Below are 13,473 nucleotides of genomic sequence, written 5' to 3'. Positions count from 1 at the left end.
CCTTCTACAATATTGGGTCTTTGCACCAAAATAACATAGAGTGGTGTAATAAAATTTGTACTTCAACAACCCCAGCAGAAATGTTAGCCTGTAATGCCTCGATACAAGTGGAAATAAATAGGAAAGGTAGAAAAAACAAAACGTATAAAAGCAAAGTGACTTGTGAACGAATAAACATTGTAGTCTCGTCACTAAGATTCATCTGGTTTCCTGCTTTGAATTTTATCCCCTTTGGATGATTTCCGAATATAAATTCAAGGCTAATCAATGTTGATTCATTCATCAGTGCTTGAAAGCTTGCAGACAAATTGATTTTCAACTTTGGAGGTGAACAAAAGGCAAACTACTCGGTGCTCAAGGTGGGCCGGTACTCACCTGTACGCAGTACCGGCACTTCTTCATTTTACTCCTTGGCGTACCGTGACTTTTTTCTGGCATACCGGCACTTCTCACAAGCTGCCGGTACTCGTTTCTGCCCTCTCCATATCAGGTTTTCTGAGAGATTCATAATCATACGGCGCAGTGCCAGTGTTTTTGTGCCGCTCTTCATAAGCCGTATGAATATAAAAACCATGTGGGGAGCATCTGGACGAGCCAATGCTGTAATTTATTTGTTCACGTCCTTTTTTTTAAATAATAAGTGAACCGTTCATCATAACGTTTTTTAAATTGTGAAAAAATATAATTTATTAATTTAAAAGTTTTCTGAATCTGCTCTTTTAAGGCAAACATTTCCGGTGGAATTAAATGTTCAGATGAAGGCTGTGGTATGTGTAAATAATAAAGTAATTATTCAACTATATTACATTTTGTCTTTCAGCTTTTTTGGAGTTAAGTTATAACAATGGTCCAAAATGATGTGAAATTTTATAGTTAAACCCTGAACCTTAAACATAAACCTTCAAATATTCTTGGTGAGGACCCCTGAACCCAATATCTCCTAGTATCGATCTTGTATTCACTTTATAAATTCAGAATGTATCTCTGTATAATATGTAGGATCATCCTGACTGGGACACTGCTCCTAAAACCTGAATGAACAGCTCACACACCTCAGCTCTGCATGCATACCTGCCTGTCTGGTTGGCTGCTGTTGATTCGAGGCTATAGGCATCCTATAATATATTATAGAGAGATACTACAGGCTACGAATAACACAGGAAAGCACTTTAACTATTTACACTATCGGTAAACACACCACCTTAACCCTAGAATGTTCCAGTGTGAATATTATTAGAGTATTATAGGCCTAGTATGGAAGATGCATAGCCCAAGTATAATAATACAATTTGGGGGAAAAAGTTTGGAAATTTGTCTTTGGTGGATTATTTCTATGTTGTTACAATGCTAATTGGCATTGTATTTTACATCGTTGGAAAGCTTGTTTATTTACCTTCACAGCTGATTATGTGGGTAACACCCAAGTGAAATTTGCCAAAATTGTCTTCCAATGGTAAACAGTGTATTCTCCTGTTGGTATTGACTCTTGTTTTGAGTTGTTTGGTGGATTGGATGATTAACTCTCTATCAGTAACAAGGAACAAACAAGACATATTGACAATTTTGCACTTTATTCATTTAATACACCGAAGAACCATACGCAGCCACAACAGCCTGGCACCTCCTCCTCATGCTGGTCACCAACCTGGTCACACGTTGCTGTGGGATGGCGTTCCATTCCTCAACCAGGATGCAATTCGGTTTTGCGGAACACCAGCTTCAACTTGCCTTATTGCACGGGCCTTATCCAGATTAGACAAACGTGGCATGCCGATGCCTAGAGCAGACGCCAAATGATCACTTTAGTAGGGCGCAGCACCCAGCAGGCCCCGTGCACATCAGCACCTGGAGCTCAAAACAAGAGTCATACCAACAGGAGAATACACTGTTTAGCATTGGCAGAGAATTTTGGCAAATTTTACGTGGGCGCTACCCACATAATCAACTGTGCTGCTCATCCCACAAATGCATGATCCTTACAAGCTGGACATCATGTGAAGGTAAATAAACAGGCTTTCCAATGATGTAAAATGCAATGCCAATTAGCATTGTAACAACAGAGAAATAATCCACCAAACACAAGTTTTTATAATCAATTATTCTATTCTAAGTTATTCTATGTTTAGATTTAAGATTTGTTTATGCTAGTTGTAGTAGTAGTCGGGTATATTTATAGTGTATTCCAATATTCTTACATTGTGTGGATGTATTTCTCTAGTGTTGATATGTACATTTTATTTACTGTTCTGGTGCGTTGCCTGGTTAACCTGCTGCTGGAACACAATATTTTCCCATTCCGGGTTCAATAAAGTCCATCCATCCATCCATCCATCCATCCATCTAAAACCACAACTGATTAAGATTGACGTAGTATAACATGCTTAAAGAAATAATCAATAGATAAATAAATAAGAGCAAGAGATTGCTGATACCGGCCGATACACAGGGCAACATGTGAATAAGGGGAGTACTGGCACTTATTTTTTTTCCACTATTTCATTTTTCCATTATTTGTCACTTGAGGCTTGAAGAGTAAATTATTCTTACTGCCGGAGACTCTACAAAAAAAGATGACAACAAAGAAAAAATAAAGTGTATCTTAGCTTTGTGTTATACTATTTTTTTTTTTATCATTATGCCCATGATCTCATAATACAGTTTGGGGGTGCTTTGTTGTGTGCTGTGATTTTGCAGTGTCTAAAATGACACTGCAAGTTTCACTGTTTTATTGTATCAAATAAATATTCCCTTATTCTCAGAGACTACCCTCAGTATTCTTGCAGGCTCTTTAAAAACATTCTGCCATTTCAGTCTCTAATGAGCATCTCTGCGTTTTCTAAGCCTGATGGCATCACAGGTTTGAGTCACACAGCAGTTCTCTGTTCTCCTGCTTTGGGAGAGAGCTCCTCATGATTGCAATTAATCTCTGGACTGTTGCAGGCAAAGTGAATAACAGGAAGATTTGGAAATCGTCTTGATTTCCCCTCCTACTGGCGGCAGAGACTTTATTTGAAATAAACTTTTCGTGTGACATGTTGAGATGACAGCACTGCGTAAATAAAGCGAAGCAGATCTTAAACTGTTGAACCTGTGTGGATAGAAACAGCAAAATATTTAAGTTGATTGTCAGGACTTTAAACTCTGCTTCGCTTTATCGGTTGGAATCCAAAGAGATAAGAGCACAGAGTGAAAAAATTATGAAATGTGTCACGGTTTAACTACTTTTTGAGTTCACAAAAGTGTTTTTTATGTCATTTGGACTTTACCCTCTAAAAGTTTTAGAGAATACCACAAAATGGCAAAAGAGTAATTACAGGGCTGCACAAAACCTTTACTCTGATAAATGACATTCATATCACTTACAGGCTTTAGCTCAGCTCAGATAACACACACTGTTGAAGGCTGAGTAGAACATAGATCTTTGAAATATCTAAAACTGGTATTTCAGGGGTTCCCATACTTTTATTTGTCAAAGACGTCCAAGTAGAAACACTTTAGATTAAGAGCTCTGAATGTTTTTTGCTGTGACCTAGGAAGAACCAATCAAAGTCACACAGGACACATTATTGAATGCTCCTGAACTTTTATCAGTTGTTTTCAGTGTTCTGGTTTCAGCAGGCGCACCTTGCCTTACAATTATGCAGCTCTTGTTCGGGACACAGCTCCGTATTCAGGTTTTAGATGAGACAATCAAACTCAAACAGGCTCCCTCATAAGAGCAAGCACAGCGATCCATAACTTGTCCGTGTCCTTTTCAATGACAGTAGCCTCCTTTGTTACAACTCCCACCTACCACTGCTTGAATGGTTGTAAAGCCATGACAATAATGTAAATGTTCCTTGTTTCTTGCATAAACTTCTTGCACTTGCTGTAAATGATGACAGTCACAGCTGTGGGCTGTCTGATCACGACCTCATGCGACGTTCACGTCATATTGTGCAAATTATAATTACAAGCAACAGTATCTCCCAGTTGATGAAAAGAACAATAGAAATGTCAACAACCTGCAGGCAAAATGGCTGCAAAGCCACCACTGACAGTTACAATTAAATAATACTCTTATACAAATGTAAAAGGAGCTGCACACACACACACACACACAGTATATATGTATATACTGTATATTAACCAACGTGATAAGTGATGTAGTATATCGAGCAGCCAATTATTTAAAGTTAGGTGGTATGAAAGTTAGGTGGTATAATAATGAGTATAACAAGCGAGAAAGTCCACTAAGGGCAGATGGGAGGGGTCAAACAAACAGAGGACTTTCACCCAGGAGACCGCTGTTCGTGTCCCGAGTGAAACCAAAAATAAACATTGACTAAATGTTTAAGTAACATTGTTACGCTTGTTACGTTAACATTACGTAAGAAAGTCAGCTAAGGCCGGTTGCTGTTTATTTACGTTAGTTACGTTTTTACGATACGTTGTTAAGATGCGTTGTTACGATATGTTGTTAAGTTACGTTGTTATGTTACATTGTCATGTAACGTTGTGATGTTACGTTGTTAAGTTACGTTGTTATGTTACGTTGTTATGTAACGTTGTCATGTTACGTTAAGTTACATTGTTACGTTGCTATGTTACGTTGCTATGTTACGTTGCTACGTTACGTTTTTATGTTACGTTTTTACATTACCTTGTTACGTTACGTTGCTACGTTGCGTTATGTTACTTTGTTGGGTTACTTTGTTGCGTTACATTGTTGCGTTACGTTGTTGCACTACGTTGTTGCATTACGTTGTTGCGTTACGTTGTTGCGTTACGTGGTTGCGTTACGTTGTTGCGTTACGTTGTTATGTTACATTGTTACGTTACATTGTTACGTTACATTGTTATGTTAGGTTTTTACGTTACATTGTTACGTTGCGTTGTTACGTTATAAACTGAACTATTAATAGATTAAATCCAAATATAACTCAGTACACAAATTATAACGACCACAGACACTGGATGCAGCTCGGACAGAGTTTGCATGCTGGCAGAATGAGATTTTTTATTCTGACTGGTCACGCAATTTTCAAAGATGGTTTCCTCAAACCAGTCGCCAGAAAAAACGTTGGCGTTGTACCTTTCTGCAAACCACGGGAAACGTTGAATGTCGAAGTCTCTGAACCAAAAGTACATTTCATCAATACGTTTCATATCAGCCTTGTATCACTCTTGTTACGTTACGTTGTTACGTTACATTGTTACGTTACATTGTTACGTTACATTGTTATTTCAACACAAACCATGATCTTTTTTTCTAGCCTTAACCAAGACATTTGTTGCCTAACCAATCGTTTCACAGCATTAACAACGTGACATTGTAAATTTCTGCAAGCGTGATATGAGGCTGATATGAAACGTATTTATGAAATGTACTTTTGGTTCAGAGACTTCGACATTCAACGTTTCCCGTGGTTTGCAGAAATGTACAAAGCCAAATTTTTTTCTGGCGACTGGTTTGGGGAAACCATCATTGAAAATTGCGTGAACAGTCAGAATAAAAATTCTTATTCTGCCGACATTGCTTGAATGCAGCTTGCAAACTCTGTCTGAGCTGCAACCAGTGTTTATGGTCGTTATAATTTATCTACTGAGTTATATTTGGATTTAATCTATTAATAGAAATCAGAAAATCAACAAATGTGTGTAAGTTGGTAAGACTCAGTCGACTAATCGATTAATCGACTGGTAATTTGAAATTCACAAAATTGTCTTTGAGCGTCTACCTTCTGTTCAACATACTATTCTTAGACCCTTGATTTCTGTAGTTTTGGGGACCAATATTGGATGGATCAAGGTCAGGTTACCTCTATGCATTGTTTCATCAAATACCAGACACACTGAATTTGTGCCCTGCACACTGTAAAATGATGGGAATTATCCTCATGGGAATTAAAAAAAGAAAAGTCTTTGCAACCCTTCCATCCTTCCATATCGACTGTACCATCCTCCCTTGGTGAGATTGCGGACCGTTTCTTTTATCCAGCGCTCCACAACAAACTTTCCATTGACATTGTTTGCCTTTTTCTACCTCATTAATGTAATTGGAGCGCACAGAAATGCGTTCATCTCATTTTTACACACATTTGCATCTCTGAAAAGGACACCCTAACCCGAGCGCCAGCGACATTGTAGAATCCTGCAGAAGATAAGATGTGTTGTTATCTGAGTCCCCTTTAACACTCACAACCAAACATGGTGGATGGGGCTGGTCCGGGAAGTAAACAGACTTCAGATGAGCTCTTATAGTCTCAAATATACCACTCAAGGTCGAAACATACCCCAGCTTCCAGCACATTTCCAGATGTTTGTATGCCTCCTCGGAGGCGACAGCTGTGGCTCGGAGGCATTATATTGTCGGATTGTCCGTCCTTCCATCCATCCGTACCATTCTTCTGAACGTCATATCTCAGGAACGCCTGGAGAGGATTTTTTCAAATTTGGCACAAATGTCCACGTGGACTCAAGGATGAACTGATTCGATTTTGGAGGTCAAAGGTCACTGTGACCTCACATCCATCCCATTCTTGTGAACGTGATATCTTAGGAACGCCTTGAGGGAATTGTATTACATCTGGCACTTGGACTCAGGGATGAACTGATTAGAATTTGGTAGTCAAAAGTCAAGGTCACTGTGTCTTCAAAAAACATGTTTTTGGCCATAATAATTCATATGCTAATTATGACAACACAAATGTCTAATAGGATAAAATGATGAAGTGATGACATTGTGGACAGACGTGGATGTAAACTGCTACTTGACTGGTTGGCGGAGGCACACAACTGCGAGGCGGTAATTATGCACGTCTGCCTCTCTTTAGTTTTACAAAGAGAGGCGAGCTGAGGCACGTGGAGTAAAATGTAAGTGTGTTTAACAGCGCTAATTTCTTTAATACATTAACGCAACTTGCGATTTTTAGGTTGTAGTGGGCTCAGTTTTAAAGCTAGAGTGAAGATACTGGTATCATGTGAAAATAGAAAACCTAATAAATCCATTGGTACCTTATCACACTTGCTTGTCACTAAGGAGGCAAAATAATGCTCCAAACTTATGCTAAATTGTGGCGTAAAACTCGCATGGCCATTTTCAAAGGGGTCCCTTGACCTCTGACCTCAAGATATGTGAATGAAAATGGGTTCTATGGATACCCACGAGTCTCCCCTTTACAGACATGCCCACTTTATGATAATCACATGCAGTTTGGGGCAAGTCATAGTCAAGTCAGCACACTGACACACTGACAGCTGTTAGTTTGCCATGTTGTGATTTGAGCATATGCTAAATGCAGTACCTGTGAGGGTTTCTGGATAATATCTGTCATTGTTTTGTGTTGTTAATTGATTTTCCAATAATAAATATATACATACATTTGCATAAAGCAGCATATTTGCCCACTCCCATGTTGATAAGAGGATTAAATGCTTGACAAATCTCCCTTTAAGGTACATTTTGAACAGATGAAAAATGTGCGATTAATCGCATTTAGATATTTCAATGGATTGACAGCCCTATTTTTTATGCATGGCCAGCATCAAATCAATTCAGTTTCACAAAACTGAATTGATATGATGCTGAGGCACGCGGTGTAAAATGTTAGTGTATTAAACTATCAATCTCTTAAAAGAAGCTACACAAAAACACAGCTTTTTATTGAATCCCTTGGACTATGTGAGTCTCTTCATGGCACACATACTAAATGTAGCATTTTATTAGGGCTCACATGTGACATTCTCATCTGTGGCCTCCTGCAGGGTTATATAACTCAAACATCCCTGCAGCCAGTGAGACAGAAAATGTCGTCTTCAGTTCACTGAGGCATACCAGCCCCTGACAACCATTACTGTGGCCCCGTGCTTCCTCTACATTGTGAGCATGAATACATTTCAATGACTCCCACATGCTCAATCTTTCATGACAGGGATGTGTGTGAAATCTTAAGCCAGCCTCCCTACCTATAGTGTAGTGCCAGGTGCACAGCTCGCAGCAGCGTCGGGGTACTGTAAGCTGACTGTAGGGAGGAAGAGGCGTTTCATTTTTTACACACAGTTCCTTCGTTTAAACCCTGCAAGATCACGTAAAAGGAATCTTTCTTGTTAAAAACAAGCACAAGATAAAACCTTGCGATGAGAAGATCAGTAGTTAGGGGGGATTTGCATCAGTCCACATTAATAAGTAGAGAAGATCCTTTTACTGATAATTGAATTTTGGGTATTTTTAATGGTCAGATAAGAGTGAAAATTCACCGTAAAGAACAGTATCACACTCGGAGCACTAATCATCTCACTGTGCAGAATCAATTGTAATGCCGTCTATTGCCACATGGATGGTGCCGGCACTAAATATGCAAGAAAGAGCGGAGGCTAATGATGCTTGCCAATGGGGGCTTGAGTTGATATTATAACAGATTGCACTTCAGTCAGGGTCTAGCCAGTGGGAGAAAGGAGCTGCTTCTTTATTCATGTAGAAAATTGCGAGCACAAAGAGGAGAGGTAAACGTCATGGATGGGAGAGAGTTGTTTACACTCTAAGGGAAATTTTACACTTCAAAGGATTAACTGTGTCTCAGTTTTGACAGTGAAAGATAAAGGTTATTTGAAATACATTTTTTTTCCCCCCTTTATAGTTTTCAATCCAAGAAGCCATTATTGGTCCTGTATGTGTCTCAGTTGTATGCATTTTTTTTTTTTCCGTAAGGCTTATCAGAGCACTCTTGTGATGAATTTGCAAATTTGAACAATAGTGTGTCCTCGTCTGTGAATGTTAACTTTCCCTTTCAATCCCCACATCCTGCGAGCCCCACATACTGTGAGGCACATCAAAGAGACAATGTGGATGTGGGATTCTTATTAAAAAGAATGACAAATGTGGAGGAAAGATCAAGTTCGGGGATATGCAGTTGCTGGCGTGAAAGATGGTGTAGTGGCTGACAAGAACAAATGAAAAGGATCTAGATTTATTATCAGAATGATACATACATATCATCACTTTCTGTTCAAAAAAGAATACATGCAGCACTTGGTGCACATTTCCCTCTGATGCAAGAGACTGTCACCTGCGACTTTGGCCAGAAATGTCTCCCCCCTCGGCTCATTTATTTCAAACGCTGTGCCGGAAATTCATCAAAATATTACACAAATCAGAAAAAAAGTTCCGGAGACTCTGCTGTCATCTGTCACAAAGACGAATGTCCCCTCAAACAGACGACGTCTACCAGCTACAGTGCTCCAGTCACTGCGGCTCACAGACAAAAATGTACTCCTCCAATAATCATGACTCCAATCTGAAAGTGTGTACGCTTTGTATTAGAACCACTTTTCCTCTCAGAAACTCAGCTGCAAGCTGTTACCTGCGTGATTCGTCAAATAAGTTGTTGTTCCCCTTCTTTTGATGTGCAGTGTTTTGTCGTCTCTCCCTGAGAGCCCCCTTTTCAGATCTCGCTTTCAAAAATGTCCGTCTGAGCTAATAAGATGAAAAGTGGTTGGAGGCACAGCGAGCATAAACATCCTCTTTGCTGAGATTAAAGCTCTGTTTCTATGATGAAAGTGCACGCTTAAGATGTTTTGCTAATTTTCATCTATTTCATTCTCGGCGCTGTCATCTCCCATTGTTAGGATTGTGTCGGCACGGCAAAACTTGAGTGTCGAAGAACGAAGAAGTATGGCGGGAAATATACAGTTGCTAGAGCTGCATAAATACTTTAATCTAAAAGTTAAATAACGGTAACTTTGCATGACTTTGCGTATTGTGCTAATTGAATTTTGTGACGCGGCGCTTCAGGTGTGTGTCGCTGACTGCTGCTTTCGCTAATCTGGTGTTGCTCCCCATTTCTCTGATTAAAAAGAGAAAGCGATTGCAAAAGCACTCTCCTCTCCCACAGGGAATCTGTCAAGTTCTGACCTCTTTGTGTGTTTGACCACTCACACTGATTTCCACTGTGTTCTCCGAAAAATGTATAAGTCTAACTTAATCTCTTTCCCCTCAGTGTTTGTCTCTTTTTGGTCTTAAATCATCTTGTTACTTGTATATTCGACATAAGCAAATGGATGAAGAGGGTAATGAGCATGTTACACTTCAGTGTTTCCTGAGTGTCTCTACAAGATCTCTTTTTTCTTATGTAGCACTCTTTTTTTTTTTTTGTCCTTGAGCAATATCAGCGTGAGGCAATAAAACATCCAGGTACACCTGAGAGGAGTAAAAAGAAGAAAAGAAATTGCCTTGTGCTCAGTGGGCCATAGACGGGGAAGAAACAGAAGCTCATCGTCGCTGCCTCTTTGTACTGGTAATGAGTGTTTACATGTACGTCCTCTCATCTTTGGGGGTCAATCCTCTCAACAAATAGAATAGCACATACAAGAGCTCTGCCAGCACAACATCCAACATGCTGCTGTACACAAAGGCATCACCTCCAATCCAGTTCTTACACTTGCAAACATGCCCTAAAAATACCATTTAAAAAAAACAGGCTGTGTTCTGTGTGATGGTGAAATAACCCCCTAATAACTACCTTTTAGCAATTAATAGATGAAAACATGTCAAATTGTGCTGTTATGTTGATATGGTGCCTAGAGATGTTCCGATACCATTTTTTCCTTCCTGATACCGATTTCGATACCTGGACTTACGGTATCGGCAGGTACAGAGTACCGATCCGATACCAGCGTGATAAAAAAAAAATTGTTATTAGAGCTGTTAATCGATTAAAATATTTAAGCGCAATTAATCACATGATTGTCCATAGGTCATCACGATAAATCGCAAATGAATTGTACATTTTTATCTGTTCAAAATGTATCTAAAAGGGAGATTTGTCAAGTATTTAATACTCTTATCAGCATGGGAGTGGACAAATATGCTGCTTTATGCAAATGTATGTATATATTTATTATTGGAAATCAATTAACAACACAAAACAATGACAGATATTGTCCAGAAACCCTCACAGGTACTGCATTTAGCATAAAAAAAATATGCTCAAATCATATTACCCATGATACATCCAGGGCAACAGCAAAGTGAAGGCTGTTATTTTGGAGCGGTTACTCGCCGAGTATTGGTCACATTTCCGATATCGGTATCGGATCAGCTCTAATGGTGCTGTTAGGTTGTTGCTCACATTTGATATCAGCAGATGAGTCACTTTTGCTTGCTGGAGCTGCAACTGAATGAACAATCTGCAATATTCCTATATGGGTCAAAAGTGTGTCTAGTATTGTGTCCTTATATAGTATAATACAGAGACCTTAAATTCGACATAAAGCCATCATATTTTGGTATAATCACGAGGAAATAAAGCTGAAAATAATTACACATCAGTCATCCAACATTCCTCTGAACAACACACGTTTTTAATGTAAATGCTGTCGTACAGTTTGAGATGTCACACTGACATATACATGATCTAACAGATTAAAAGATGGGGTACTTTTCCCAGCAAGTTAAACAATATTCTTAGTTTGTTCTCAGAAAACCTGTGTCGCTAATGCCGCATTATCATCACGTCTAATCAGTGAAGAGTGCATGAAATCAGTCTGTAATTAGGTCACTATTTTGCGTGGCTCCTGAAATGTCAGTGATATCAGAGAAGACGGTGAAGGCTGCTAAAAGAGAGAGAACACACTGACGTGTGCATCCCTCAGAGGTATTCAGAGCGCTCGCACTTTGCCTGTATAGTCGGGCAATTATAAGCAGTGCTGTAAGCTCGCAGGAAGAGCTGGAGTGGGTGCTGCCCACGCTCGGTAAACCAAAAGGGGGAAGAAGGAGGGAAAGAGAAGAAACAATGTACTGTACATGCAGTATGTCTTTCAGAGGAACTTCAGCATGGAGTGACCATTAAGCCACCAGCAGCAGCCTGCAGTGTTTTGTTGAAGAGCAAAAGAACTTAAAGAGAGAATAACTGGAAAGCACTCACTCAGCGAGGTCGTAGCTCTGCCAAGGCTACACAGACTTCCAGATTGCTTATTTTAATACTATAATAATATATATAATAATAATAGTAGAAAGTGTTTAGAATATTTATGCGTCCACACCGGCAACAGCCGTGGCCGGAGGCATTATGATTTTGGATTGTCCGTCATTCTCGTAAACACAATATCTCAGGAACGCCTGGAAGGAATCTTCTCAAATTTGGCACAAATATCCACTTGGACTCAAGGATTAGATTTTGGTTTTCAAAGGTCAAAAGTCAAGGTCTCTGCGACCTCACAAAACACATTTTTGGCTATAGCTCAAGAATTGATCTAATAATTATGACAATTTCACACAAATATCTAACAGGATAAAATGATGAAGTGATGACATTTTGGACAGACATGGATGTAAATTCCAACGCTGACTTGGCCAACTTCTAGTTTAATCTGCATCAAATACAAATAGTGATGCTGATTGTCGGATTGCTGCCATGCAAATATACACTACTGGTTTTTGTATAAGGATGAATTGTGCAACATCGTAAGGTCCAAGTGAAACTCATGATGAATGAGTTGTGGCCATTTGAATTTATCGTGTTGCTGTAGGAACATCTGTAGGTGAAATAGAATTAGATCAGTGTCCGGTTCTGAAAAGTGAAGCCAAAGCTGAAGTGCCTTAAACTTGTATTCTTTCTAATATCCAGCAGGGGGCGACTCCTCTGGTTGCAAAAAGAAGTCTGATTGTATAGAAGTCTATGAGGAAATGAGCCTACTTCTCACTTGATTTATTACCTCAGTAAACATTGTAAACATGAGTTTATGGTCTCAATCTCTAGTTTCAAGTCTTCTTCAATACAGCATGATGTTCATTTAGTAAATGATGGTCCCATTTAGAGTCAAATAGACCATAAAGCAGGGGATGCTTTTCTGGAAGTTGTCTGTGTTCATGAAAGTTAATTATAACCTTTTTGGTTGCCGGAAAATGTCTTTTCATTCAGCGTTCCATTCTGACTCCAAAAAAACAAGATGGCGACGGCCAAAATGCTGAACTCGAGTCTTCAAAGTGGCAAACCAACGGGTGACGTCACGGTGACTACGTCCACTTTATATATGCAGTCTGAGCATTAGATTTGGCAAAAATTGCTCAGGTATTTGGTCACAAGTGCACGACGTGTTTAACACTTATGATAGTTTGTGTGAATCTGTATTTACTAGCATACAGATAGGCTGAAATTCATGCAGGAAGTGGCGAAGTATTAGCACATGTTATTTTACCACATGTTATTTTACCACATGTTGGCTTACTGCATGTTGGCCTACCCATGTAAATTAACAGAGCAGAATAGAAAACTGTATTTAATGTGGTTCTGTGTTGTTTGGCCGATACCAGATCCGCTTAAGGTAAAGGTTAGGATCCAGGCAAATTTAACTTAGAGGTGTTAAATAAAAAATCTCATCTCTTTGGTGGAACCTGCTCTGATTTTACCTGAAGTGGACAAACGGAGGGACCGGACGCTTTGTTCATTAATAATGCCACTGTACTGTTATGAGGGATGGGGAAGACATTTATTT

Source organism: Sebastes umbrosus, chromosome 7, assembly GCF_015220745.1.
Source record: "Sebastes umbrosus isolate fSebUmb1 chromosome 7, fSebUmb1.pri, whole genome shotgun sequence".
Lineage (NCBI taxonomy): Eukaryota > Metazoa > Chordata > Actinopteri > Perciformes > Sebastidae > Sebastes > Sebastes umbrosus.
This window is presented reverse-complemented; position numbering follows the sequence as displayed.